A 23,205-nucleotide genomic window follows, 5' to 3' on the forward strand; every position below is an offset into this window, starting at 1 on the left:
CCACTGCAGTTGGCGTCTAAACCCTTTGCACCACAGTGGGAACTCCTCCTCTTATTTCTTGTCTCATGTCCTCCAAGGAAGAACAGCCTCCCCTCTGGTGGCTGTACTAACAGGGTAGTCCTTTCACTCTGAACTGGCCAACGGTGGCATCTTCTCGTATTTCTTTTATTAGGCAACTTTGAATAAACCGTATTTAGTTACTCCATTAATTAAAGGACGTTAGTAAAGCGCATGGAAATCTGACTAAAATATAACCAGGGGAGTTGCCTGTTCTCACATTCTGTCATTTTGTTCAGTGACTTGTAGCTAAAGTGGAAAGACACAGACTCTTTCCTGTGGATACTTCTTGCTCGATCTCGCAACATAACGAGTACCGATCAATTCAGAAGGGAAGTGGGAGCAGCATCAGGATAGGCATAGAATAATGATGTTTAGACCGCCACTCCTGTCCAAGCTGCAAGTTGGGTCTTCTCAGTTTAAAGAAACAGCTCATTGTGGTTGGCCTCCCATATGGTTGGAGTCAAGATTGGGAAAAGGGCAGCCATGACGGCCATGAGCTCATCCACTGGACCCAGCCATCTGGGCTCAGGGCACATGTACCAACCCTGTTGGGGACATCTGAAAGCTCACGATGCGGGGTCTTTCTGTCTCAAGGGCAGGAGTCTGTCATCGAAATTAGCATTCAAAGGTTTTGTCAGGCGGCTGGAAGGATCTGTCTAGTAAAGGGAAGGCGAAAGCAGTGGAAAAGCAGTTTAAATACGTGTGGAGTATCTCAGATACGTGAAGGCGCAGAATCAGTGTCCTAAGAAAGAAAGAACAAACGCCACCCCACTCTTCTCCTTTCCTTGTTCTGATTTTAAGCTTGAAGCTGAAATTCTTTAAACCAGTATGCATAGCCTTTCCTTATTTCCAAAATTTTACTTACATCTTTTCGTTTAGTTTTTTTTTTTCACGTTTGAACACACACACTTGCTAATGCGCATACAAGGCCGGCGCTCTGGAGCCTCCAAATACCGAATGATTCCATTTGACATCGTGTTCATTATCAGTACCTGCTCCATCTCCACTCACATCCGTGCAAGAGCAGGGCCAGAGTTCAGTGATACATGAAGTAACGGCACGAGCTGCTGTCTAAGCTGCCGAAATGGAACTTTCTCCCAAGGGGACGATAAAGACTTTTATGTCATAGTTCAAAATGTTTCTCTGAGGAGTTCTCTTGAAGTGCACTGGGTTAAGGATTGGTTGGCTGCTGTGGTGTGGGTTCCATCCCTGGCCTGAGAACTTCCACGTGCCACGGGCACAACCAAAAAAAAAAAAAAAAATGTCTGAAAATGTCTGTGTGATGATGGAGGAACAGGTGTCTAGAAGAGCGTGTGGGATGTGCAATGCTGAATGCATGAAAGATCACCCAGACCCATACACGTGCACCTACACACATCTACATGCGTGGTTGCACAGGGACTCAGGAAGGTTCCAGGACTCAGCTCCAAGACCCTGCTTCCCACAATGCACTCTTAGCCACCATTATTAGAGATGAGCCAATCGATAAGGATGTCATCCCTTTGAAAGGAAAACACACGACAAAATAGGAAACCTGAAAGCAGTGCTCCACAAACAATTCTGCCTCTTTCCATATCTTTTCAGCTTCCTTCCTCCGTCTCCACATTTCAAGTCTCCATGCTCCTCAAACGTCCTAAGCCATCATCCCCCCTTTTCAAAAGATAACCTAACTCACCAATTTCCTACTCCACAGAGATGGCATGTGCTCTAGGGTGGGTTCTCCATCAGCTGGGGCCTTCCTGTAACCACCAGCCACTTCTCTTTCTTCCTTCCTTTCTTTTTTTCTTTCTTTCTTTTTTTTTTTTTTTTTTTGGCGGGGGCACACGAGTGCTGCACTTGGACGTTCTAGGGCTAGGGTTGAATCGGAGCTGACAGCCTACATCACAGCAATGCCAGATCCGAGCCTCATCTGCAAGCTATGCCACAGCTCACGGCAATGCCAGCTCCTTAACCCATGCAGAGAGGCCAGGGATCGAACTCACATCCTTAGGTTCATTTCCACTATTATTTCTTTTTCCCTCTAATTACAAGGGAAAGGATAGCCCTCCTCCCATCTGAGATGAATTATCTTTCTGTATTTCCTCCTAGAGACCCCGCTTACTTCCTCATGCACTTTATTGAAGCTCTTCGCTGTGGCACGAGTCCTTGTCAGGCTTTTTCTCCCAGTCTGCAGAAACACCCTGCACGAAAGAGACAGGCCGAGGCTGCAGGCAGCGGGTCTGACAGAGTGTTTACTGAGCACCCACTCTGTCAAGCACTGTGCACAGCAAGGGACCTGTGGCCCTATGGTGGTCCTATGTCCTAATGCACAGAGATAAGCTTTAGAAAAAAGGACCAAAAAGAAAGTTAGGTAGTGACTAGTTATTCCAGAAAAATAAAGCAGGAGAAAGGGTAGGAGTGACGTGTGCTGTTATTTTAGGATGATCAGGATGTTGAAGGGAGGGCAGAGATTCCAGGGTGCCTGGAGGCAGAAGCACGCCTGGTCCTTGCAAGGAATAAAAAGCTAGGTGGCTTCTGTGCACAGGGAGCAAAGTGGAGGGAGGGGGCTAGGAACAGAGGAGGTGGACCAGAGCCCATGAGACATGGTAAATAAAGTTATATTAAGAAATAATTATGAAACCTACAGAGAAGATGGTGGTGGAATGACTGGATGATCTAGCGGCTGGGAGGGATGCGGGGAGCAGCTTTCCAAATTGGGATGCACTTTAATAAACGGACTCATGGACCACGTATGACATGGAAGAGAAAAAGAAGAGTTAGGGTGATGTGTTGCCAGAAGGTCCACAGCCTAATCTGGACTCTTGCAAGGACAGAAATGCCATGATATTCGACCTCAAGTCAAGGCTGGTGACACCAGAGGCAGGGAGCTGGGGAAATTTAGAAGGAAATACGACTGAGACCAGGCTTCCCCCTGGCTCCTCCTGCTATGCATTCTTTGCTCGACAAAGGCAACAGTCAGGCTGTGAAGATACAGATATGGAGTAGTCTAAATCTAAGAAATAGATTATTAGGACGGCCTTGCTCAAAGTAATTTTTCACATTGCCTCGAGGCACAGGTCAAGAATATGGTTGAAGCCATTCAAAAGGGGCCTGTGAAATGGGAAGAGAAGAGAGATATGTTTCTAGGAGATAAAATTGCCTGGTTTCATATAGCTGTGAACTGACAAGGGAGTTGGCTTTGATACTTGCTCATGGAATTGATCACAAGCACACAGACCCAAAGCAAATAGACCAGCAGCCTACTAAATTTTTAAGTGAGCTGTCCTGCCAAGAAAACCCTATGACTGGCCAAAAGAGCCTGTATTTCTCAAACCCTGAGATAATCCCAAGGGTTCAGGAATCACATCAACAGGAAGTGGGCTGCTCAAGTGGTCAGGCCCCAGAAATTGCATCCTTTCCAAAGTCTATCTCCATGGAAGACAAAGGACAAGGGAAGTCCATTCATAGGTCAGAACCAGGGCCGTTCTGAGTAGTTGACCAAGGAATGCCTTCTGTTGCCAGGGCAGGTTGTCCTTGTTATTTATGGCCAGGCGATTATGATATGTGCCATGTAGTGGTGATTTCTGCATGTTTCACATTGCCCTCTTTTCCAAATGGAAGTTTTATTTCCTTTATCCAGGTCTCAACTAACTTTTGTTAACGCAAGTGCCAGGATATATTACATATTACCTTGGCCTGTGTTTTCCAGAAGGCTGAACATGAAACAAAGGCACATGAAACATGTAGCATTTCTTTATTAAGATGGGTGAACCTTGGGAACAGGGTTGAGAGCAAAGGCACCAATCAAGTAAGAAGGGAGAGCCAATACAGGGTTACGGTTTTGAGTTGGCTGTGGCTAAGTATTTGTATTTATTTTATCACACAGAATTGTCCTCAGGCAAAGCCACAGAACGTATGTCTTGTCTGTGTGCCTGGGGGAGGTGGTGGGATGGAGGGAGACAGAAGAGCTTTGCACTAGTTCTTGTCTCCTTGCAGTCAAAAGTTTGTCCTTTGGAGTTCAAAAATTTTGCATTCTGCATGGTGCATACATTCGTGCCAAATAAAGACCCACGGTGCCCCACATCTCAGCATCGATAGGGAAGCCACTGGCAGGGGGATGGTGAAGTGGTGCCAGATTGTACCTGCATGATGTTGATGGAATCCCACCAAGAGCATGATGTGATGATAGAAAGACCAAAAAAAAAAAAAAAAAAAAGTAAACAAAGCTGAGTATATCTGAAGTGCTATATAAGAGGGATCCGAAACATTTTAGGATACTTTGCAGGATGGTGAAGGATATCCCTGGGTCTGATGTACGGGACTACCTTTCACACACAAATCCGAGACTCAGAGTTGGGTTCACTAACTAGGTGAGAATTACTTATCTCTCTTTTTGGAGAGATTTCACGGAATTTATGGACTTGAGAATTTTTGAAAGCATATGTACAGAAACAGGGTATAAATGGATGGCATTAAGTAAGAGGGAGACAGATTGTTGTCTCCCCAGCAATCATTACACTGGCCCCCACAATCATGTAGCACCCATATAGTTTCCATGGGCTTGACCCCATATTGTCTTCCAGTGGTGTGCTCCAGTTGGGGTGGGCTCACCAACCTCGTCTCAACCCCTTTGGGTCCACAATGATGGGCTCAGAAATGTTCAGGAACCCACGCCCAAGTCAATTCAATTTCACAACAAATGCACAGGACTTTGGTTTCGTGGGGAGTTGTTCTGGGCTGTGTATTTTGCAAAGGCGGTGCCTGGAACTGCTGCAGCCATTTTGCTAATCTCAAAGAAAGACCGTCGGAGGGTGAAGCCAGCTCACGCAGAAGCAAGACGGCGAGCATCCAACTGAAAAGCACGGCCATGCCCTGAACAAACTGCCTGAAAACTAGCCTAGAGTGCACACAAAGGGATGGGTTCTCTTTATTGTTCAGACTACTTTGATGTGGGCTGCACCTCCAAACCCCCTAGTTAATATTCTAATTAGCAGGTCTCAGCTGAGGATAATTTTGCCTGGGTTATAAACAACCAAACGGTGCATTTACAGAGTCATTGTGGCCACTCAGGAGATTGCAAATGTGCAGTAGAGGACATCTGCGAACCACCTAGTTCAGTCAGGGAAACGAGCTTATAGCTTCCTGACAGAGTCGCAAGGAGGCAAGCCGGACTATGGTCTTAACTAGCTGCGTTAAAAATGAGTCAGCCAGGAGCTCTCTTGTGGCGCAGTAGGTTAGGGATCCCACATTGTCACTGGAGCAGCCAAGGCCACTGCGGCCGTGCGGGTCTGATCCCTGGCCCAGAAACCTCCACATGCTGCAGGCAACCCCCCCACCACCCAAAACGAGTCAACCGCATTGCACAGACACAAAAAAAGAATGTGTTATCAGAGGGACATGAGCAGCAAGGGACCTAGAAATGGTGTTACCTAGGACAGAAAGGATTTTTAGGGATTATCCGGTATTATTCATGGATCTGAAGTACTGGGTTGAGGGTCATAAGCAGCTCATCCCCCAAAGAGTGTGTTAGGAGTTCCAAATAGGCATCGAGCTGATTTATCTACCTTTGCTTGGATTCTATGCTTTCTAAACAATTTGTTAGGAAAGTAAAGCTAGTATAAAACTAGTAGATTATACACTGTACTGAGTATAAGCTCACTAGAAAGAAATATCTTTCAAAGTAAATTTTTTTTTTTGGAAGAGAAGCTATCAAATTAATGTTAAAACTTAGGTGCTGGGGGTTTGGGATGGAAATGCTGTAAAACTGGGGTGTGATGATCATTGTACAACTATACATGTGATAAAATTCACTGAGTAATTAAAAAAAAACCTTAGGCCTATCCAAACAAAGTCTGTTACTGGTTTTTAAACTGAGCAGTTTCAGGTACAGTGTACTAGGGGAACGGTCTTTTTTTTGCTACTTTGACTAACAGCTAGAACTTCTCGACATTAATCACATCCCCGTGCAATGTAGGCTTCAATTATTTTAATAATTATTTGCTAAACGGGACACACATCGTGACAACTCTGACTTGGTAATGAGTATATTCACCACAATCACAATTGTCATCACTCTCCGAAAGCCGGGAGAGGGGATGTAGTGCTGGTAGAAAGATATAATTGTTTGTTTTATTTTATTTTTGTCTTTTCTAGGGCCGCACCTGCGGCCTATGGAGGTTCCCAGGCTACGGGTCCAATCGGAGCTACCTACAGCCGCGGGCCCACGAGAGCCACAGCAACGCCGGATCCGAGCTGCGTCTGCGACCTACACCACAGCTCACGGCAACACTGGATCCTTAACCCACTGAGCAAGGCCTTAACCACTGAGCAATGCAACTTCATGATTCCTCGTCAGGTTCGTCAACCACTGCACCACGATGGGAACTCGGAGATATAATATGCATTTATTTTCAATAAAATATTTGAAAATTATCTGGATGAGTGCATCAGCGGATGAATGATCAAGAGGGAAGCATGGTTAAACTAGGATCAAACCAAAGCAAAACAAAATCTTAATACACGCCATGGTGAGGTTTACAGAATACCTGGATGTGTACAGTCAGATTTAATGATGTCAGGTCAATACTATTTGTACCTATTATAGATGACAGTGAGGTTTGAGGAGACTGGCACAACGGCCAAGCTGGTGGTTTAGAAAGTGGGCCCTGGAGTTCCTATCGTGGCTCAGCAGTAAAGAACCTGAGTAGTAGCCATGAGGACGCAGGTTCGATCCCTGACCTTGCTCAGTGGGTTAAAGGATCTGGCATTGCTGTGAGCTGTGGTGTATGTTGCAGATGTGGCTCAGACCTGGCTTTGCTGTGGTTGTGGTGTAGGCCGGCAGCTGTAGCTCTGAATTCGAAATTCAGTCTGGAAACTTCCATGTGCCACATCTGTGGCCCTAAAAAGCAAAAAAAAAAGGCGAAAAAGAAAGTCGTCCCTGGAGTAAAACTACTTGCATTGAAATCTAGCCCCTCACTTGCTAATTGGACCAATGCACAGCATTATCATATATAAATCGGGGAAATGATGAAACCTACCTCATAATTCTTTTTTTCTTTCTCATTTTTAAGGCCACACATGTGGTATATGGAAGTTCCCAGACTAGGGGTCAAACAGGAGCTATAGCTTCCAGCCTATAGCACAGCCACAGTAACGCAGGATCCAAGCTGTGTCTGCAACCTACACCACACCTCATGGCAATGCTGGATCCTTAACCCACTGAGCGAGGACAGGGATTGAATCTGGACCCTCATGGCTACGAGTCGGGCTCATTATCACTGAGCCACAATGGGAACTCCCTACCTCATAATTCTGTTCGAAAGGTAAGTGAGACAATCCATGTAAATGCTCAGGACAATGACAAGGAGGTAACGAAAGTGGGATAAGTGTTGGCTATTGCTTTTGCTGCTGAGCATCTCATATGACGTCGCAAGCTGGTGCTTTAATCAGGACTTAAATAAAGAAGGATGTATTGAAAATTCAAATGGTGTCTCATGGAAATAAAGACTTATGGACCCTGCTCCTGCCATAAGACAGCCATCAGGAGTCTTCCACACTTCTCTCCCTGGGACCACATACTAACTTTCGGCTCTCTCTGCATATCCGTTCCATGGCTTCTTTCTGCAGAAGGAATCTCTTTGCAAGCTCATTAATAGCAAATAGCCCAAGAGGAAGCCTCAGCTTTACCTCTATGTTTTCTTTCAGTTTAAACACCTCCCAAGGTCCACCTACCATTTCTGGGTCTCTAGGCTAAATTTTTCAGTGTGAGACTCCCAACGGCTTTTACCACTTAGATTAATGATCTCCCCACTTAGACTAATCAGAAATGTCTGAATGGATCAAAAAGAGCCAACATGAACACAAAGATCTACTCCTTCTGTGGGGCCAGTTTTTTCTTTGAGAAAGCAGTAGCAGAGAGCTGGGTGGTCCCCCTGAAATATGACCTCAGTGACTTACTGGGTACTGAAACCAGACAGCCTGCCTCCTGACCATTCTGACGCCAAAGGACTCCTGTCATCTGATTCTATTGTGACTCCACACACCCTGTCTAACCTCATGGAAGGTATTTTTGAAATCTGCACCCCCCCCTTTATTAGGGCCACACCCGACACACATGGAGGTTCCCAGGCTAGAGGTCAAATCAGAGCTACAGCTGCCGGCCTACACCACAGCCGCAGCAAGGCTGGATCCTTAACCCACTGAGCAAGGCCAGGGATTGAACCTGTGTCCTCAGGGACGCTAGTCAGGTTGTTAACCACTGAGCCATGATGGAAACTCCAAAATTCGCCCTTAGACATAGGCAAAGATCACCAGTTCCTTCAGTGCTTCAGATGGAATCTTGTGCTTCTGACAGAAAGCTCAGATCCTAGCTACTTGCATTGGTCACTCCTCAATTGGTGCTGAATCAAGGCAACACTTTGCAAAGCTCTTTTCTACGTTTCCCGGACGCATCCCCACCCCCTCCCCTCCCCTCCCCCACTGCTACTCTTGGTACCATGGTCACCATGACAACCCTTAAGGTGATAGGGCTGGTCTATTATTATTTGTAAACATGTTGTTACTAGTGACATGGTTTCTCTACTGAAACAATTTTCATTTTCTTTTCACTCTCATAGATTCCTACAGTGTGGCTGTGCCCATACGGAGGCGCGGGAAGTCAAGACTTGGATTTATTATTTTAAAGTAAACATAGCGTTTGTTAGAACCTCAGTACAACTAAGTTGGACACCAACACAGAGTGCCTATTTCAATTTCATTGGAACATAGAACATTAGAAGGTATCTGCTAGACCCTTTATGAAAGACCCTTTCATCCATTATGAAAACTTAAGCTGTAGATTTTCTTTGGGTCCTAGAGAGTTATCCTTGTATAGGAATCAGTACCCTTTTCCCCTGTGTTGACCAGCTGTTCCAACAAACGGCTTGAAATGTGTTAGTTTTTAGTGCCCTGTAGAGAAAAACAATGTGAAGTCTTTCGGCACCTACTCTACTGGAAGAATATGAATCACCACCTTAATCATAAACACCAGGATGTCCACGGAGACAGTAAGGAAATAAAAAAGCTTAGGAGGAGAAAATGAGAAAAAAACCAACTCCTTAAAATTGGTGACATCATCAAACTAAAATGGAAAAATAATCAAATCCTATTTTAAAAGAAAAACATACCCAAGTCATTCTACCTAAAACTCCAAATGTAGGAAAACCTTGGACAAAACTAATGTGTCAATGGGTCCAGTGTTTGAGATAGTTAAAGATGTGAGAAATTGGAAAGCAAAAGGGACAAATGAGATGTCAAGTTTCTGGCTCCAGTTTTAACAACCCATTTATGTCCTTCTTGAGTTTGATTCCTAAGTAGGCTCTAATCATACCTTATCTCAGACATAGACTTCAGTAAAATGAAATACTAGGAGTTGCTTACATGTATTATCTCTTTTCATTGATTTCAGGTTCTTTAAAACAACTCTTGATACCACCACTATCTCTGTTGGGTTACTAAATCTGACGGACATTGTCCATCCCTCTCTTTACTTGTTCTCTCAATAGCATCTGACACTGCTGTCGACAAGGTTGAAGGTGCCTTCCACCTTGAGGTGCTCGTCTTCCCTGGCTTCTGTGACTCACTGTGCTCTCATCTTCCCTCCTACTCCGGCTGCTCTTTCTTGGCATCCAACCTCAACCAATGGGCATTGATCGCATCCTCACACACCGGAGTTCCTCAAGGTCAAACCCAGGGTCCTTTTTCCTTCTCCCTCTACCCACACCCCCACCACCCTGAAGATGAATTCGTGACTTTGGTTATCACGAATTCTCTCAAATTTGTAGCTTTCCCCCAGATCTCTCAACTAAGCCCTAATGCCCCAGTCCGTTCAGACTGCCAAAGCAAACTCCATAGACTGGGGGGCTTAAACAATAGGCATTTATTCCTCAGAGTCTGGGGAGGCTGGAATATCCAAGATCAGGGTGCCTACAGATCTGGGGTCTGATGCGGGCCTGCATCCCGGCTTGTAGATGGATCCTTTCTACTGCATCCTTGCATGGCAAAGAGAGAAGGGAAACAAGCTCTCTCATATCTTCTTATAAGGTCACTAATCCCATCACAAAGGCTCCAACCCCATGACTTAATTGCTTCTGAATGGCCTCACCTCCAAATACCATCACACTAGGGTTAGGTTTCAGCATAAGAATTTGCAGGATGGGAGGGTATGCACACAAATAGTCAATCCAATCACCTAGTAGATCCAATTGCCTCCTCAAAGTCTCCCCTGGGATGTCTGTCAGGTACTTTTATTTTTTCTTTTTGTGGCCACACCCACGGCATATGGATGTTCCCAGGTTAGGGGTCCAATCAGAGCTATAGCTGCCTGCCTACACCACAGCCACAGCCACACCAGATCCGAGCCACATCTGCGACCTACACCATGGCTCATGGCAATGCCAGATCCTTAACCCACTGAATGAGGCCAGGGATCAAACCTGCATCCTCATGGGTACTAGTTGGGTCATTAACCTACTAAGCCACGACTAGAACTCCCACCAGTCACTTTGAATACACCTGTCTGAACCTAAACTTTCTAGTTGGAATCCAGGGCAGACTCAGAGCTTAAATGAGTCTCAACTCTCCTTTACTTTTGTCAACACCCACATGTTCACACTAATAAGCTTCTGCACATAGCAGACCGGCAGATGCTGAGGGAGAGAATGGCTTCGGACTCAGCCAAGTTCATAGAAGAAGAGATTGAGGAACAGATCTGATATTCCCTTTGGTCTGGACAAGCGCTGAGGCCTTTTGTCAGAGAGCCCTGCAGTGAGGATCACAAGGTGATGGGTATAAATTCTGTTGAGAACTCACCTGGATCCAGAGAACCTGGGGGGAAAGCCAACAGTCGTTTACAGGAGCTTCCATTTACACCTCTCTGTCCCCCTGAGGACCTGAAAGGAAGGGTAAGTCTTTGAGACCTGTGAGGTGTGGGAGCAGGAGGAGCCTGGGGAAGGGGGGACGATGGGATTTGAGGCAGTCAACGAGAGCTGACGACCTGCTGATGCAATGGCACCTGCCTCCAGGAGGGGGCGTGGCCACCTGTGGGCTAACCCCAGTATTCCCCCAGACATCCTGTCTCTGAGGGAATCCAGAGATGAGCGAAAAGGACAAACGTCAACCTGTAGAACCTGGCTGGACGAGGGCTGCTGGGAGATATTGAAAAGGAGCTGCTAGAGTGAACTTTCAGGAAAAGCACAAAGCAGATGTTCAGCAACTAAAATTTTTTGATTTTTTAACTCACATAATATAGTTGATGATAAGGATGATTACTACTGAGATGTAAATTCATAGCCTGAAAAAATACAAAAAGACAGAAATACGGGGAAAAAAATACAAAAAGATAGAAATATGAGGCTAGACCCAGAGACTTGGATCCACGAATAAAAAGAATATCAGAAGCAGAAAGAGAGAGAACTTTAAAATTTTATTAAGTGACTTGACATTTTAAGATATCCTGATATATCCCTCTGCACTTTCATTAACTTAATTTTTTTTTTTTTTTGGTCTTTTTAGGGCTGCATACATAGCATATGGAGGTTCCCAGGCTAATGGTCAAATCAGAGCTGTAGCTGCCAGCCTACACCACAGTCACAGCAATGCCAGATCCGAGCCACATCTGCAACCTACACCACAGTTTATGGCAATGCCAGATCCTTAACCCACTGAGCGAGGCCAGGGATGGAACCCGCATCCTCATGGTTCCTAGTTGGGTTCGTTTCCGCTGAGCCACAACGGGGACCCCTCATTAAGTTAATGTTTCATGGAGATGATATTGATATAGGAATAGAAAAATAAATTTGAGGAAGAGTGAGGAGGCCAGCGTGGCTGGAAAATGGTGTTAAGAGGTGCAGTTGCAGAGGCAATGTGGTCTGGGATCACTGGGGACCTTGTGGGCTATGATACAGACTTCCACTCAGAGTGATGGGGCAGCCACCGGAGGTTTTCAGAAGGGCAGTGCTGCAGTCTACTTTATGTTGTAACAGGCTCCCCGTGGCTGCCAGGCTGAGAATAAATTGGAGGGAGACAAGGGCAGAAGCAAGGACACTAGTTAGGAGGCTATTGAAATAATTCAGGAAAAACCTAAAAGGAGGTTACTGTCATCCTTCTGGCTTCAACGACTCCTTGGAGTTGGCCAAACTCTAGGCAGATGCGGGAGGGGGAGCCGAAAAGATAACCTGACTGGTTGGCTTATCGGATGGGAGTTGAAGGGTCCAAATGACTCCACGTTCTTCCCCCAAAAGAAAGACTGTGGAAAGAACAAGCTGGCAGGAACACCAGGGGCTAACTTTTGGATTATTGATTTTTAGAGATTCCATAGACTTTTCCAAGGCTGCCCGAACATCGATCCTGGGTTTTGAAGGGTCCAGAATCCACCAAAGTCTCTTGAATCTTCCTTGTATGTCTTGCCACCACCAACCCCCCTAGCTCAGGCATCTCCCTCTGTTACAAGAAGGTGGGGACGAGAAAAATCAACTCTCTGCCTTGCTCCTCCAATTCATTCTGTCTCTCCTCACAAACTCCCCACTTATCTCCCCATGAATCACCCAAGATCTCCTAAGAGCATATACCTTTGGGGAGAAACTCCACAAAGACTCCCAGGCACTTTGGCTAGCGGCCCACAGCTTGTTTCTCTGGAGGAAATGAAGTACATCCCTCCAAATAGTCTCTAGACACGTTAATATTACTTAGCACGCATTAAGGGTATCGTCTATTCCAGGCCTGCACATTATTTTATTTAATTATCTCTATAAATCCTTGCTTGTGTTCTGATAGTGGTGCTTATGACTGTGAGTTTTGGAAATTTTCCTACTGGTTAAATCTCAGCTTCCTAGATTGTTAAGTGGATGGTATGTATGTTTTACTGCTAAGAGGATTCTTGGCGTTGGCACGAGAATGATAGAGGTGGCTGGGTCCAAAGCACCAGCAGAGAACTTAGCACTTCGTAGATGCTTCTCAAATGTTAATCCTCTAGCTTATTTCTGGCAAAAGGTATCTTTTTATTTATTTTTTGATCGACAGTATTTTATTTTTTAAAACTTATTTCTTATGAGGGTATAGTTGATTTTCAGTGTCAAGTCAATGTCTACTGCATAGCATACCCAGTCACACATATATACCTATACATTCTTTTTCTCCTACTATCCTCCATCATGGTCTACCCCTAGAGACGGGATATAGTCCCCTGTGCCGTACAGTAGGACTTCACTGCTCATCCATTCTCAATGAAAAGTCATATTGTAAGTGAAATATTACATGGATATCATTTTTAATTAATCAAGAGGTGATAACAGAAAATGAATTTTCAACACCCTTATTATATCAGGATGGTTTGAGAAACAAAAGATAGCCAACATCAGGAAAGGTCATGTGATGGGACAGTTTAACATAATGGTCCAGAGAAGGCGGCAGTCAGTCTCAGACAGACAGAATGGGTATGGCTGAGGTACGTGAGTAGAACATGAAGGACTTCTGGACACAGGGCATTGAGGGAGTCAACATGTGGAAAGGGAATGGGGGATGTTGCTTGGGGAACAGTGGATAGACCAATCTGACTCAACGGGTCTTTTCAAAGAAGGGAGCAGTGGGACTTGAGGTTTAGGAACAATAAGAGGAACAAAGTAATTGTTGGCATCTAATGCCAAAGGTAAGGATGGGCACTTTCCTTAATGGGCAATAGAGTAGTTATCAAAAGCTCTTGAATCAAATATTAATAATCATTTATATAACACATATGTTAATAATCATTTATAGAATATACATAAATATGTATCTACAGTAACCGCCATGCTCAAAATTCTGCATTAATTATGCCAAGAGGCATCATGAGGGTTTAACTCGGCTATGATAGTCAGTTTGATTAGATGAGGAAAAGACTGGAAACAGAGATCCCAGTCAAGAAACAAATAGTACAAGAGATGAGGTTTGATATGATCAGGGCTGAGCTAGGATGCTGACATGGGCCATTAAAATGGGAAGAGGAGTTCCCTGGTGGCCCAGTGGTTAAAAGATCCAGCACTGTTACTGTCACTGCCATGGCTTGGGTCATTGCTGTGATGCAGGTTGTATCTCTGGCTAGGGAACTTCTGCATGCTGCCAGCACGGCCAAACAGACAAACAACAACAAAAGAACAAAAAACACCCAAACAAACAAACAGAAAAAGGAAAGAGCAGCTGTTAAAGGCACCAAAGAGCAAGATGCACCAGCATCTGTAGGGTGACTGGATGTGATGGGAGAGAAACGGAAAAGGAGTGTCGGAGTTTGTTTCGAGGTGCCCAGTTGGAGTTACTGAGAGGACTGTAATTCCATGGACAGAAAAAGGGAAGTTAGAATAAATGCTGGCTTGGCATGGGAGGTAACAAACTCTTTTTGAGATAATAGCTGTCTGTTGTAGATGACAATTTGGAAGGAGAAAGAGTTGTCTTTCTATCCCTACACTGAATATTTCCAGTTGGATAGGAAAGAATGGCTTACAAATTAACTAGGAAAAAAAATCTATATTATTTGGTTTGATTACAATTTAAAATTAGAATTTGTAGGAGTTCCCTGGTGGTTCAATGAGTTCAGGATCCAGCCCTGATATGGCTGTGGCTCTGGTAACTGCTGTGGTGTGGGTTCGACCCCTGGCTGTGGAACTTCTGCATGCCTCTAGGTGTGGCAAAAAATTAGGATTTGTATTGTTACCTAAACTTATGATTTTAATGCAGTACATTTATTTGCAAAGCACATTCTACCACCTCCTAAATTTTAGCAAGTCATACTAATCTCAGATGATGGGTACGGGGTCTAAGAAATGCCAGTGCAATATCGATCGCCCCTCCCGCTCGCCAGCACCTCTGTCTTTCAGACCTGCCCAGTCAGTATCATGTGCTTTAAACATGCAGACATTTAATGGAACCATAAAAACCCTTGGGGAGGGATCCTGAGAATCTCGTGGGAGCTGGAGGGAACCACAGTGACTACCGAGGGTTGGTCCACACCAGCAGCTTTGTGCTTTCGTTTTGTAGGTTCATGTTTTTGTTCTGGGTCCAGATGGGCTTCTGTGATAGAATCCCTTCCTAAGCAGATCCCATTTGACTGATTACGGCTTTCCTTCTGCATGGCTCCCCCTCCTTATTCATGGCCTCTGTCTGTTTCTGCTTCCACTCTGCCAAACTGCAGGGTTTTTATTAGCCCAAACTCCCCCGACTGCGGTCCCACCCTCTACACATGCCTGCTGCACGGTTCCGTTATTACTTTTCCAACAGAGAAACAGCCTTGACGGAGATGCTTAGGCCTCCTTCAAAGGGAGGGAGGAAAAGAAAGATAAAGGGAATACAAATCTTTACCCCTTTCAGAGGCATTTTCACAGCTTTTAAAAAATCTTTAAAAACCAAGCCTTCTCTTGACGTATGCATAGCATTCGGCTTTGTCCTTTACATTTTCGCTGAAAAACCATAGAGAGCAAAACATACTTGCCTCCTGTTATCTTTGCCTCTTTAGCTTCTCCAAGAAGTCCGGGTATAAATAAATTACCCAATAATTTTAGGACCGGGAGCGTATTGAGTTTGTTATAAGTGGCAACAGGTGGAAACATGTTATAGCAATTGAACTGGGTACAACCATGCCCTTTACAGTTCTAATGTAAATTCCATATGCATATGTGATCATTTTAAAACGTGGTGGAATTTTTGAGTGTCTCAGAGGCAGCTTGAGAGAAGAGATGAATTACGTGCTTTATGATGTTTTTCAAAAGATAAAGTTCAGCCCTCATTTGATTTGGAAGGAAGGATGAGATGGAGAAAAGATGAAGTGTTTTGCAGCTTCATGGTCCTATGACTTAGAAATGCCATGCAATGCGGATCTAAACGCTTTACTGAAATGATTCCACGTTTTCAGGTTGGTTAACTTGGGCTGAAGAGCTTTTCGTTGTTGTTGTTGGAGGCTGCCTTCCCCCTTTCCCTGGGATTCTAGGGCCAGATGTAAAAAGAAAACTAAGCTCAGAATTAGGATATAAAAGGGAAAAAATGCAGATAGGTTTCTGGCACCAGCTGCCTCAGAAACGCAGGCCAGGGAGCGCTTTGCATTTTGTTCAAAATAGTTGGAAGTGGACCGAAATTGCAGAGATGCCTACCTCTGGGAACCAAAGCACCAGGCAAAGGAATCTGCCAGTCCTCGGGAAAGGCGGTGCTAGGAGCCAACAATGTTTTGCCCGTGGAAAGGCGCAGGGCTGTTCAGAGCTGCCCACACACACCGCCGGCTCCCACACACGCCCCTGCAAACTCTTCCAAGACCTGAGCAGAATCAAAACCGTGCAGGGCCCTTTTCTTTGGCAGAGTTGAAAACACAAGATGAGGTGCTTTCCAGCTTTGTGGATGCGGCGGCGCTTGGCGATTTATCTCTGATCTCAGATTTGGAATAGGCTCATCTTTTGAACGGAGGGCATAAACCGCGTGTCCTGTCTGAAGTGGGAGGGCCGAGGACTGAGGCTAAGGGCCTAAGCGAGCAAGAAAAAAGAGGGCTGTCTCGGTGGCTTGGCTGGGATCGAATTTGCACAGGGACCTCGAGAGAAAGTCATCTCCCGTGCCTCGGTTTCCTGGTGTGCAAGGTCACTGGCTTCTCTGAAAGCCGCGCGGGGAATAACGCCCGGCTTACATTTCCCCTCCATTTGTTGTTTATTTTTGCTTCCTGTTTGCTCCTTCCCCCAGCCTCTGAGCCTGACTTTCAGAGTTTATTTTGGGGAGGAAAACAAGGAACCACATGAAACAAAAGGATGAGGGAAAGGTGTGGTGCCAAGTTTCGAACCCACTCAACCTCGTGGGTTGGGAGTTTCAAGCAACCTCCTGCCTCCCCAGCTCTCTGTTTGTTTGTTCTTGGCCAAATGCAGCTTCCTGTTTTTAAGAAAGACAGCTTCTAAAAATGCTTGAAAGGACTTCTTGGACATCAAAACACCCCTCCCAAACAATATTTGGATGATTTATCATGTAAATGAGTCAAAACACTTGTGAGCAACATTTCCTATAAAGTATGTGTGGGTTGTAAAAATTAAGGGGATAGTGCTTAGCGAAACATACTTGGGTTACAGAAGATCAAAAGCCCTGGGAAACCAGTTTGAGATGTTTGCTGAATCTAAAAGGAGGCCAATCTAACCACTCGCAGCTGAAATGCAAGCAAACAATTCATTATTTTGAAGAGCCCATGGATGTGATTCCACCCCATCTCCGGCTTGGGACTCCTGTGGCAAATCATCTCCTTGAAGGGACCGGACGATTGCTCATGAGTAATCTGGGGACCGGAGCTCCAGGCTACCTGTGCAGGTGGAGGAATGACTCAGGTCCAGGCACCTCAGCCTCCAGGCTCACGTGTCCTCCGGCTCAAGGGGGCCGTGTCCAGAGGTACAGTCTTCTCATCACCGCTCCTCGGTCAGACGGGAAGACCACATTGTCAAAAAGGCTCGGACTCCTGGTTCGAGTCTTGAAGTCCACTTCTTCTTTCTTCTTTTTAATTAATGATTTTTATTTTTTCCATTATAATCGGCTGACAGTGTTCTGTCAACTTCTACTGTACAGCAAAATGACCCAGTCACACACACACACACACACACACACACACATTATATACATATATGTACATACAATATATAATATATATTATATATATATACACACACATTCTTTTTCTCACATTATCCTCATCAAGTTCCATCGTAAGTGACTAGACACAGTTCCCTGTTCTACAGCAGGCCCTCACTGCTTATCCACTCCAAATGCAATAGTTTGCATCTGTTAACCCCAAACTCCCCGTCCATCCCACTCCCTCCCCTCCCCTCCTAATTCAGAAGCTTAGAAAGCCAGCATCCTACTGGGATGGACTGCTCTTCAGAAGTAGCATTTCTCCCATTCAGGATTCCACATGCCCAGGGACATATTGGGAAGCACCCCAAATCCACATTATCTTCAATAACATCTCCTATAAAGCACCCATAGGAAAAATCGGTCCATAGATTTAGGATGTGAGCCAGTCCACAGAGTTTATATTAAGCATCTACTATGAGTAAGTTATTGCAATACATAAAATTCTGAATTTAAAACATGAGGGAGACTTTGACCTTAAAGATCCTTGAGTCTTGCTGAGGAAAGCTGTATTAGTAACAGTACAAGGCTCTGTGTGATAGCAACTCGTAGAGGGTGGTTAGGAAAATCTGGATTTTTCAGATGGGAGAGGAAGTGCTCTCCTGAGGATAACAGCGATCCTTTCAGAATATATGGCATAGAAAATAGGAAGGTGGGAGGGGCAGCGTTTATAGGAGGAGATAAATCGTTTACATGGAGCAGACGAAGTACCATCAAGTCCTCAATAAGTGAAGCACACGGCAAGTTAGTGAAAAGATCCAGAAAAGCTGGACTAAAAGGTCAGTACAATGATATCCAACTGTGTTCCTCTGAATCATGTGTGATCCTTGAGGAAAAGGATTATGTGATTTAATTTATTTGGGACGTTTGTATCAAAAACGTTAAGCCCAAAAGACTGCAGGATTTGGTGGTGGGGGGAGCATTTCTCTTTGAGAAAAAGCATAAATATACAGTCTGTTTGACAAAACTCTGCAGCAGAAAGACAGTATGACTAGATTGGCAGATGAAAAAACACAGCAGCTACAGGAATGGTTGTCAAGACTTCATGAGCTTCAGCGTGTAACCCAACATTATTTCTTCTGAAGCATGGTGCCTGGCACATACACAATGAATGTTGTTGGGTTTTGTTAGAGTTGTGTTACTTGGACAGGGATGCTTAGGATATATTTGTAGACAAAGTGAATGCACATCATCCCAACGATCGAAACTGTTAAGGGGCTTTGCAGTGAGTGGAATGGCCAGGTCGGGAGATGCTGCGAACCCAAGGGGGAGCCTTTAAACGCGGAGGGCTTCGATCATCATCTTTAGCCTGGTCAGCGTGTAATGGATGACTTGACGTATAAAAGTGCATTAATCCAATCTGCAGACCATAAGAAGTTGGGAAAGTGAGTTACACTGGGTCACAGGATCTTAATATGACCATCTCAACAGACTGAACAGGAGTCTAAAAATATATAGAAAGGAAAAATACACAGTCCTCTCTTTGAACCCAACATCAACACACATAGAAAATGGCAGGGAGGAACACTGCCAGGAGTAAATTAGAAAAAGACTCAAGGATTTATAGAAGACCATAAGCTCAATATATGGAAAGAGGAAAAGGTGGGTTATAGCAAGTGTAACGTGATTTCAGGTCGCATCAGCAGACATATGGGATCTAGATTAAGGGAGGGGGGTCCTATTTGATCTGCTCAGGTCACACAGCACAGTGTAACATTTAATACAGTGCTTGGGAGAGATGAAGTCTAATTAGAGCTAAGTGAAAGTCTATGGCCAAAACGGTGAGAGGACTTTACCAAAAATGACCCACCCACAGTAGGTGCGCGGGGACTTTTTAGTCTAAGGAGACTCAAGAGCCGGTATGGCAACTGTATTCAAATATTTGGTGGTCTTTCGTTTGAAGAGAACGTAAGACGTGGTTTCTGTAAAACCACATGGTAGAATGAGGGCCAAGAGTTCTGTAACAACCTTTTCATCAATATGTACGGACAGCCAATTCTGTGTCCAGCATCCTGCTAAGCAAGGAAGCAGACACAAATAAGAGAAGTGTCTGCCCTAAGAGAGCTCATGACCGACTGGATGATAGAAGCACAGGCAGCCATAACCCAGCATGACTCCTGGGACCCTAGTCCTGCAGGGCACTTCACTAAAAGAGAAATGAGCAATGAGTTATTGTGTGTGTGTGTGTTTTTAAAAATCAGTACTATACATCACATGATGTAAATACTGACATATTTTTTTAAGATTTGTAATTTTTTTTTTTTTTGCCTTTTTTAGGGCCACACCCAAGGCATATGGAAGTTCCCAGTCTAGGGATCAAATCTGAGCTGCAGCTGCCAGCCTACACCACAGCCATAGCAACTTGGGATCCGAGCTGCAGCTGCAACGTACACCGCAGCTCACCGCAACACTGGATCCTTAACCCACTGACTGAGGCCAGGGATCGAACCCATGTCCTTGTGGATACTAATCAGGGTCATTACTGCTGAGGCATGATGGGAACTCCTAAATTTTTTATTTATTTTTTTATTTTTAAAAAATTTTTTTGTCTTTTTGCTATTTTTGGGGGCCACTCCCGTGGCATATGGAGGTTCCCAGGCTAGGGGTCTAATCGGAGCTGTAGCCACTGGCCTACATCAGAGCCACAGCAATGCGGGATCCGAGCCGTGTCTGCAACCTACACCACAGCTCACGGCAACGCCGGATCGTTAACCCACTGAGCAGGGGCAGGGATCGAACCTGCAACCTCATGGTTCCTAGTCGGATTCGTTAACTGCTGCGCCACGACGGGAACTCCTTATTTTTATTTTTATTTTTATTTTTTATCTTTTGAGGGCCGCACTCGTTGCAAATGGAGGAACAGGCTAGGGGTATAATCAGAGCTGTTTCTGCCAGCCTACACTACAGCCAGAGCCACAGCAACACCAGATCCGAGCCATGTCTGCAACCTACACCACAGCTCACGGCAACGCCAAATCCTTAACCCACTGAAAGAGGCCAGGGATCAAACCCTCGTCCTCGTGGTTCCTAGTCGGATTCGTTTCCGCTGCGCCACGAAGGGAACTCCTAAAAATTTTTTTTTTAAGTTCAGAATTTTGTAGGTCTTATCCTGTAATTTTTCTTTCCCCAGAGGCAACCACTGTCACCTCTTTTAATAGATTATTGTACATCACTTATCTCCGTGTCGCTAAGAGGCAGGCTTGTGTCGTTACGTCTTGATTTTTCAGTCTTAGGTTTGTCTGGTGACTTTCCCTTATGGATGAAGGTTTAACTCTATCTCCTTTCATCACACACAGGACCCTGACAGCCTCCGTCTTCTCAGTATAATTATGCTGGTTTTGGTTAAGGCCAAGATCCTGTTACCATGGCCATGAAAACTATTCACAGATTCATAGCGCCATCATATACAATGTGGTTACTTTTCCTTTCTGACCGCTTTTTATTTTCCCTAGAATTTATACTTTTCTTTTTCCTTTTTTCTTTTTTTTGGCTGCCCCACGGCATATGGAGTTCGGGGATCAAACCTACGTCTCCGTGCTCCAGAGACACTGGTGATCCCATCACCCCATGGTGGGAACGCCTTTTCTCAGTGTTGAATTTACTTCATTTTATATGTACTTATCGCCAGTTCAACCCCAATCATGCCATCCTTTGTTTCTATCTTTTCTTAAGAGATTCAGGGCCATTCAACTGCCATTCATGTCCGTCTTCCAGGATCTCTCCCAAACCAGACGATGGGTGCACAGCTCCACCCTTGCATCTCCTTGCACAGTCGTCCTGAAGATTCTCTCTGCCCCTCTCCTCTGCTGGCCTCCTCTCTGCCAGGACCCACGTCTTCTCTAGTTAACAATCTCTGGAGGAGCACATGCCGAAGTAGTTTTCCACGTGCGAGGAATCAGGAGGTGAGCTTCTGAGACACGGAAGACTGGATAACATCTTTATTTTACCCTCATATCTGACTGATGGTTTATCCGGGTCTAGACATCTAGATTGGAACTCATTCTCCTTCAGAATCTTGAAGGCATTGCTTTGGTGCCTTTCACCTTCGGGGTTCCAAGAAGTCCAAAGTTATTCTGATTCCTGATTCTTTACATATATTTTTTTTTTTTTTTTAGTAAACTTTTAGGATTCTCTGTTTGTTGAAATTTCCCAAAATCTTGGCTTCAGATGGGTCTATTTTTGGTGATCTCCTTCTTCAGGAACTTTTCTTGAGTAATTCTATTGACATTTTCCTCCCTTCCATTTCTCTAGTGTTTCTGGAACTCCTGTTTTTTGGGTTTGGGGCCACTCGTTACTGGTCCCATTATGTTCATATTTCCTCTTTGATTCATAACTTCTTCATTTTGTAAAAATTTGTGATTCTTATTATATAGTTGCATTTATATGTTATCTCCTTGATAATATTAATAAAAACTTGTAAATACCGACGTTCCCCTTTCACCGCAAACGCTTGTCTCAGCCAAGTTGCTGTTTGTGAGGGGAAGGGGGTGTAGGCAGGCACGTGTGTTCTTTGCTGTTCTGCATATTCCATGTTGGAGGCGTCTCTCAAATCTCCAGTGATTTTTATACTTAGGGGTAGGGCAATCATGAGTTGATCTGCTGTTCTAAGTGCATGAACGGGGACTGTTAATTGTCAATTTCACTGTAGAGTGATTTGGCGGACTGGTTTTAGTGGCACATCTTCCCTGTCCATATCTTTATAGCTTTTTGGCAAAGCAATGTTTCTCACAGGAGATTTTTTTCAATATTCTGCCTGGCAGCCAGCATGGTGGGAGCAGGTGGACACAGAGAGTGGAGGGTGGTAGCTCTCAGTGTTCATGGGATTGCTTTCTTCAGTAAGATATCTGTCTGCACAATCCACTGTGCCTGCTGCTACTTAAGGTCCCAAGTTTTGTGTTTTTCTAGATGATAAACTGGAGATGGGGGGCATGCTGGCATAGTGAACTAGGGAAGAGGTGATGTGCTCGTTTCTTTCTTTTTTAACTAAATTTTATTTTATTTATTTTATTTTTTAGGGGCTCTTGAGCCACAATGCACATTTTATTTTTAATTTTTAAAAATTAAAAAAATCATTATTTATGTTTATCAAAGTATAGTTGACTTACAATGTTTCTTCAACTTCTGTTGTAGAGCAAAGTGACCCAATCACACACAGCTCCCTGTGCTGTACGGCGGGGCTCCACTGCCCACCCATTCCACGTGTAACAGTCTGCATCCTCACACTCGGAACTGCCTGTCCGTCCTGCTCCCTCCCCTTTCCTCATTTCTTAAAAAAAAATATTTTCAACCACTTTATAAAAAAATCTACTCCCTTTAGTCCTACTTCTCAAGGTACTTGATAAGGCCACATTTTGAGGTTTTGGGGATTATGTAATGTGAATCTGGGTTTGTTCTCAGTTTCCTCTATGGCTGGCTTAGTACTTCTACTCTTTGCGTGTCTAAATCTTTTACCATTCACTTGTCTGATTTCTACATTCCAAAATTATTTCTTCCCTCTTGTGTGTGATCTGAGATGTTTCC

General features: G+C 44.5%; 1 protein-coding gene across 50 annotated transcripts in view; it reads right to left on the reverse strand.

Annotated features, from left to right (window-relative positions):
- LOC102164422 (uncharacterized) overlaps positions 1-23,205 on the reverse strand; it is a 412,252-nt gene that overhangs the window by 36,730 nt on the left and 352,317 nt on the right. For 22 of the 50 annotated variants that reach the window (XM_084979122.1, XM_084979121.1, XM_084979097.1 and 19 more), the window contains one exon: positions 10,888-10,967. The exons of 27 other annotated variants lie outside the window; for them this stretch is intronic. The gene's annotated coding sequence lies outside the window, so the exon portion shown is untranslated. Of the gene's footprint in view, positions 1-580; positions 713-10,887; positions 10,968-23,205 lie in introns of those variants that run through there. One more of the 50 variants, XM_084979103.1, reaches the window with a different exon arrangement.

Source organism: Sus scrofa, chromosome 10 (genome assembly GCF_054392235.1).
Source record: "Sus scrofa isolate SSC_HxYL_T2T_F1_AM1 chromosome 10, Sscrofa_HxYL_maternal_Yorkshire_Landrace_v2.0, whole genome shotgun sequence".
Taxonomy (NCBI): domain Eukaryota; kingdom Metazoa; phylum Chordata; class Mammalia; order Artiodactyla; family Suidae; genus Sus; species Sus scrofa.